This window comes from Staurois parvus, unplaced genomic scaffold (genome assembly GCF_062004578.1).
Source record: "Staurois parvus isolate SC_StPar_1 unplaced genomic scaffold, SC_StPar_1.0 ptg000179l, whole genome shotgun sequence".
NCBI classification, from domain to species: Eukaryota; Metazoa; Chordata; class Amphibia; order Anura; family Ranidae; genus Staurois; species Staurois parvus.
In genome coordinates, this window is record NW_028317975.1 from 2425010 (window position 1) to 2432500 (window position 7491).

The 7491-nt window shown below is 43.4% G+C and overlaps 1 pseudogene; it reads right to left on the reverse strand.

The window, feature by feature from the left end:
* Positions 1 to 256: 256 nt before the first annotated feature.
* The window catches only part of LOC149462247 (uncharacterized), a 106361-nt pseudogene continuing 99126 nt past the window's right edge, over positions 257 to 7491 (reverse strand).

The following is a 7491-nucleotide window of genomic DNA, read 5'->3' on the forward strand; positions in this document are numbered from 1 at the left end:
TCTAAATTTATGAAGGGTATGCATAAAGTTCAGGAGGGCAGTATCTTCAATCTGAAGCCAAGACCAAGAACACGGGGACATGACCTCTAACTAGCAGAAGGAAAGATCATAACTAACCATATTAGAAAGTATTATTTTGCCTAAAGAGTGATCGATGGTTGGGATGTACTTCTAGTAGAGGCAGTGTATAGATCTATATGTATATGGTGGAGCAGTAGACTACTTGGTCTTTTTTTGCCATCACTGTTCTATGTTTCTAGAACAAATAGACTGTATTCTCTGTGATGTCATTAGCTGCTAATAAATGGATAATGGGGAATGGATAGGACACTTGTTCCTTGATGTCACCCGCTCTACGGGAAGGATAGGTTGAGCTCTCCGTGATATTTTTAATCTCTAGAGAATTGATAGAATAGGTTTTCAGTTATATTGCTGGCTCTTTAAGGAATTGATAAACTGCATTCTCGGTGATGTCACTGGTCTCTAGTGAATGGATAGGCTGCATTCTCGGTGATGTCACTGGTCTCTAGTGAATGGATAGGCTGCATTCTCAGTGATGTCACTGGTCTCTAGTGAATGGATAGGCTGCATTCTCAGTGATGCCACTGGTCTCTAGTGAATGGATAGGCTGCATTCTCTGATGTCACTGGTCTCTAGTGAATGGATAGGCTGCATTCTCGGTGATGTCACTGGTCTCTAGTGAATGGATAGGCTGCATTCTCTGTGATGTCACCGGTCTCTAGTGAATAGATAGGCTGCATTCTCAGTGATGCCACTGGTCTCTAGTGAATGGATAGGCTGAATTCTCAGTGATGTCATCATTCTCTAGTGAATGGATAGGCTGCGTTCTTAATGATGTCATCATTCTCTAGTGAATGGATAGGCTGCGTTCTTAGTGATGTCATCATTCTCTAGTGAATGGATAGGCTGCGTTCTTAATGATGTCATCATTCTCTAGTGAATGGATAGGCTGCATTCTTAGTGATGTCATCATTCTCTAGTGAATGGATAGGCTGCATTCTTAGTGATGTCATCATTCTCTAGTGAATGGATACGCTGCATTCTTGGTGATCATTCTCTAGTGAATGGATAGGCTGCGTTCTTAATGATGTCATCATTCTCTAGTGAATGGATAGGCTGCATTGTTAGTGATGTCATCATTCTCTAGTGAATGGATGAGCTGCAATCCTAATGTGATCAGTCTCTAGTGAATGGATAGGCTGCCTTCTTAGTGATGTCGTCATTCTCTAGTGAATGGGTAGGCTGCATTCTTAGTGATGTCATCATTCTCTACAGAATGGATAGGCTTCATTCTTAGTGATGTCATCATGCTCTAGTGAATGGATAGGCTGCATCTTAGTGATGTCATCATTCTCTAGTGAATGGATAGGCTGCATTCTTAGTGATGTCATCATTCTCTAGTGAATGGATACGCTGCATTCTTGGTGATGTCATCATTCTCTAGAGAAGGGATAGGCTGCATTCTCAGTAAAGTTACTGATATCTAATGGATAAATAGACTACTGTCTTAGTGATGTCATTGAGCTCTAACCAATGGATAGGCTGAACTTGAATTGATAGGATATATTCTAAGTGATGTTATAATTTTCCCGAGAGTGGAGAGCCATTATTCCCATTAATTTTATTCGTTCTGGGGTCTCCAAACTTTTTAAAAAAAGGGCCGTTTACAGTCCTTCAAACTTTAGGGGGCCAGACTGTGGACAGAGGAAGTAGAAAATGCTTTAGATTTGGTAATCAGTTGTACAGAGTAAAAAAAAGAAAATACACGTGGTCAGTAGGAGGTGGAATAGTTGGTGTCAGTAAGAGAAATAGTGCTCTATCATTGGTATCAGTGGGATGAGTAGTGCCGCATCATTGGAGTCAGTGGAAGGAATAGTGCCCCATCATTGGTGTCAGTGAACAAAATACTGTCCCATTGTTGGTGTCAGTGGGGGGAATGGTGCCCCATCATTGGTATCAGTAGGATGAATAGTGCCCCATCATAAGCATCAGTGAGATGAATAGTGCCCCATCATTGGTGTCAGTGGAAGGATTAGTGCTCCATCGTTGGTGTCAGAGGAAGGAATAGCAACCCATTGTTGGTGTCAGTAGGAAGAATAGTGTCCCATCACTAGTGTCAGTGGAAGGAATAGTGCCACATCATTGGCATTGGTGGAAGGAATAGTGCCCCATTGTTGGTGTCAATGGAAGTAATAGTGTCCCATCATTGGTGCCAGTGGAAGGAATAATGACCCATCAGTGTCAGTGGTAGGAAAAGTGCATCATTGTTGGTGTCAGTAGAAGGAATAGTGCTGCATCATTGGTATTAGTGGAAGGAAAAGTGCCCAATGGTTGGTGACAGTCTGAGGAGTAGTGCCCCATCATTGGTGTCAATGGAAGGAATAGCGTCCTATTGTTGGTGTTTGTGGGAGGAATAGTGCCCCATCATTGGTATCAGTTGGAGGAATAGAGCTCATTGGTGTCAGTGGAAATAATAGTGCCCCATCATTGGTGTCAGTGGAAGGAATAGTGCACCATCGTTGGTGTCGGTGAAAGAGATAGTGTCCCATTGTTCTTGTCAGTGGGAGGAATAGTGCCTCATCATTGGTGTCAATGGGAGAAATAGTGCCCCATCGTTGGTGTCAATAAGAGGAACAGTGCCCCATTGTTGGTGTCAATGGAAGAAATAGTGCCCCATCATTGGTGACAATGGAAGGAATAGTGCCCCATCGTTGATGACAATGGGAGGAATAGTGCCCCATGGTTGGTGACAATGGAAGGAATAGTGCCCCATCATTGGTGACAATGGAAGGAATAGTGCCCCATCGTTGGTGACAATGGAAGGAATAGTGCCCCATTGTTGGTGACAATGGGAGGAATAGTGCCCCATGGTTGGAGACAATGGAAGGAATAGTGCCCCATCGTTGATGACAATGGGAGGAATAGTGCCCCATGGTTGGTGACAATGGGAGGAATAGTGCCCCATGGTTGGTGACAATGGGAGGAATAGTGCCCCATCGTTGGTGACAATGGAAGGAATAGTGCCCCATCATTGGTGACAATGGAAGGTATAGTGCCCCATCGTTGGTGACAATGGAAGGTATAGTGCCCCATCGTTGGTGACAATGGAAGGAATAGTGCCCCATCGTTGGTGACAATGGAAGGAATAGTGCCCCATCGTTGGTGTCAGTGGAAGGAATAGTGCACCATCGTTGGTGTCGGTGGAAGAGATAGTGTCCCATTGTTGTCAATGGGAGAAATAGTGCTCCATCGTTGGTGTCAATAAGAGGAACAGTGCCCCATTGTTGGTGTCAATGGAAAGAATAGTGCCCCATCATTGGTGACAATGGAAGGAATAGTGCCCCATCGTTGATGACAATGGGAGGTATAGTGCCCCATGGTTGGTGACAATGGGAGGAATAGTGCCCCATGGTTGGTGACAATGGGAGGAATAGTGCCCCATCGTTGGTGACAATGGAAGGTATAGTGCCCCATCGTTGGTGACAATGGAAGGAATAGTGCCCCATCGTTGGTGACAATGGAAGGAATAGTGCCCCATCATTGGTGACAATGGAAGGAATAGTGTCCCATCATTGGTGACAATGGAAGGAATAGTGTCCCATCATTGGTGACAATGGAAGGAATAGTGCCCCAATACTTGGTGACAATGAAAGGAATAGTGCCCCATCGTTGGTGACAATGGAAGGAATAGTGCCCCATGGTTGGTGACAATGGAAGGAATAGTGCCCCATCGTTGGAGACAACGGAAGTAATAGTGCCCCATGGTTGGTGACAATGGAAGGAATAGTGCCCCATTGTTGGTGACAATGGAAGGAATAGTGCCCCATGGTTGGTGACAATGGAAGGAATAGTGCCCCATTGTTGGTGACAACGGAAGGAATAGTGCCCCATGGTTGGTGACAATGGAAGGAATAGTGCCCCATTGTTGGTGACAACGGAAGGAATAGTGCCCCATGGTTGGTGACAATGGAAGGAATAGTGCCCCATGGTTGGTGACAATGGAAGGAATAGTGCCCCATTGTTGGTGACAAAGGAAGGAATAGTGCCCCATGGTTGGTGACAATGGGAGGAATAGTGCCCCAGAGGCTGCATAAAAGCATGGCCATAGTTTGAAGACCATGCACTAAAGAACTGATTAGACATTATTTAAAGAAATCTCAAGCCTAAAATTGCTGCCTTTTACGTAGACAGGGTTAAAATTAACTTAAAAATTAAATCAAACATACAAACAAAAGTACTACTGCCGCCTGAATGGAGGCTATCCCATGTTCCAGAAATATCAGAGCACTTTATCTCCCTCTCACTTCTGTAAAATGCATTATGATCCGTCCCCTGACGAACCTCTAATTTGTTCTCTCCTCTTTGTGGCGGCTCCCATCCACCAGCAAGATTTCATCAGCACGACTTACAAATCTACATTTACAAAATGCAATTATGGGATTCTGTTCTAAGATATCTAACCAAAACACGGGGGGAGTCATGTTTCATAACACCGAAATCTCCAACAACTCGCAACTCTAGAGGCTAATGTACTTTGATTTTTATAAAGGGCAGGAATCTTATTTCAGGCCTTTTATCTCTTCTAATGCCTTCCTGCCTATTCAGTGTCATCACACGCTATCTGTGTCCTTCAAACACCGGCTGGGGAAGATACATAAATCACAGCAATCCGATCTCCTGATGGCTTTAACATCTCCAGTGCCGTACAGCACCATTGTCAAATACGGCAAGTGATGCGTTGAAAAAAAATCTCATGAAGAGGAGAACGCCATGTCAGAGCAGTCATGTTTGCTATCTAATCGAGCTTTTATGTGCTTGTTTGGGTAATGTGATCACATTATTGTGTCTATGTCAACTTTTGAACTTCTCTCTTATAAATGTCAACCCGTCTTCAACGGAGAATCAATCAGCTCGAAGGCAATGTTTGATTATAACGCAGAACCCAAATGACTTTGCATTGTGGTCAAGTTCACTGAAGAGTGCTATCTTGTGTGCTTTGGAGGACCACTAAATTCCTGTTTTGTCATTTAGAAAGGCCTTACATTGTGTGGACTAATACACATATATATATATATATACAGTGGGGATCGAAAGTTTGGGCACCCCAGCTAAAAATTTGTATTAATGTGCATAAAGAAGCCAAGGAAAGATGGAAAAATCTCCAAAAGGCATCAAATTACAGATTAGACATTCTTATAATATGTCAACAAAAGTTAGATTTTATTTCCATCATTTACACTTTCAAAATAACAGAAAACAAAAAAATGGCGTCTGCAAAAGTTTGGGCACCCTGCAGAATTTATAGCATGCACTGCCCCCTTTGCAAAGCTGAGACCTGCCAGTGTCATGGATTGTTCTCAATCATCATCTGGGAAGACCAGGTGATGTCAATCTCAAAGGTTTTAAATGCCCAGACTCATCTGACCTTGCCCCAACAATCAGCACCATGGGTTCTTCTAAGCAGTTGTCTAGAAAACTGAAACTGAAAATAGTTGACGCTCACAAAGCTGGAGAAGGCTATAAGAAGATAGCAAAGCGTTTTCAGATGTCAATATCCTCTGTTCGGAATGTAATTAAGAAATGGCAGTCATCAGGAACAGTGGAAGTTAAAGCAAGATCTGGAAGACCAAGAAAAATATCAGACAGAACAGCTCGCAGGATTGTGAGAAAAACAATTCAAAACCCACGTTTGATTGCACGATCCCTCCAGAAAGATCTGGCAGACACTGGAGTTGTGGTCACTATTCCACTATAAAGAGATACTTGTACAAATATGGTCTTCATGGAAGAGTCATCAGAAGAAAACCTCTTCTACGTCCTCACCACAAAAATCATCGTTTGAACTTTGCAAATGAACATATAGACAAGCCTGATGCATTTTGGAAACAAGTTCTGTGGACCAATGAGGTTGAAATTGAACTTTTTGGCCGGAATGAGCAAAGGTACGTTTGGAGAAGAAGGGGCACAGAATTTAATGAAAAGAACCTCTGTCCAACTGTTAAGCATGGGGTTGGATCAATCATGCTTTGGGGTTGTGTTGCAGCCAGTGGCACAGGGAACATCTCACGAGTAGAAGGAAAAATGGATTCAATAAAATTTCAGCAAATTTTGGATGGTAACTTGATGCCATCTGTGAAAAAGCTGAAGTTAAAGAGAGGATGGCTTCTACAAATGGATAATGATCCTAAACACACCTCGAAATCCACGGGGGATTACATCAAGAGGCGTAAACTGAAGGTTTTGCCATAGCCTTCACAATCTCCTGACCTCAACATAATTGAAAATCTATGGATAGACCTTAAAAGAGCAGTGCGTGACAGACAGCCCAGAAATCTCAAAGAACTGGAAGACTTTTGTAAGGAAGAATGGGCAAAGATACCTCAAACAAGAATTGAAAGACTCTTGGCTGGCTACAAAAAGCGTTTACAAGCTGTGATACTTGCCGAAGGGGGCAGTACAAGATATTAACTCTGCAGGGTGCCCAAACTTTTGCAGACGCCATTTTTTTGTTTTCTGTTATTTTGAAAGTGTAAATGATGGAAATAAAATCTAACTTTTGTTGACATATTATAAGAATGTCTAATCTGTAATTTGATGCCTTATGGAGATTTTTCCATTTTTCCTTGGCTTCTTTATGCACATTAATACACATTTTTAGCTGGGGTGCCCAAACTTTCGATCCCCACTGTATATATATATATATATATATATATATATATATATATACTGCTCAGAAAATTAAAGGAACACTTTGAAAACCGATCAGATCTCAAAGGGGAGAAATCTCCTGCTGGATGTCTATACTGACATGGACGGGGTAATGTGTTAGGAACATAAGGATTCCCCATCGTTCGATGGAAATGAAAATGATCGACCTACAGAGGACTGAATTCAAAGGCACCCCTAAAATCAAAGTAAAAAAATGATGCAGCAGGAGAGTCCATTTTGCTGAAATGTCATTGCAGCAACTCAGAATGGTCCTCAGTAGTTTGTATGGCCCTCACAGGCTTGTATGCATGCCTGACAATGTCGGGGGAGGCTCCTAATGAGACCACGGATGGTGTCCTGGGGGATTTTCTTCCAGATCTGGACCAGGGCATCCCTGAGTTCCTGGACAGTCTGAGGTGCAACCTGGCGGCATCGGTTGGACCGAAACATGACACCCCAGATGTGTTCTATTGGATTTAAGTCAGGTGAGTGTGGAGGCCATTCAATGGTATTAATTCCTTCATCCTCCAGGAACTGCCTGCATACTCTCATCACGTGAGGCCGGGCATTGTCTTGCACCAGGAGGCACCCAGGACCCACTGCACCAGGAGGAACCCAAGACACACTGCATCAGGAGGAACCCAGGACCCACTGCATCAGGAGGAACCCAGGACCCACTGCATCAGGAGGAACCCAGGACCCACTGCATCAGGAGGAACCCAGGACCCACTGCATCAGGAGGAACCCAGGACCCATTGCACC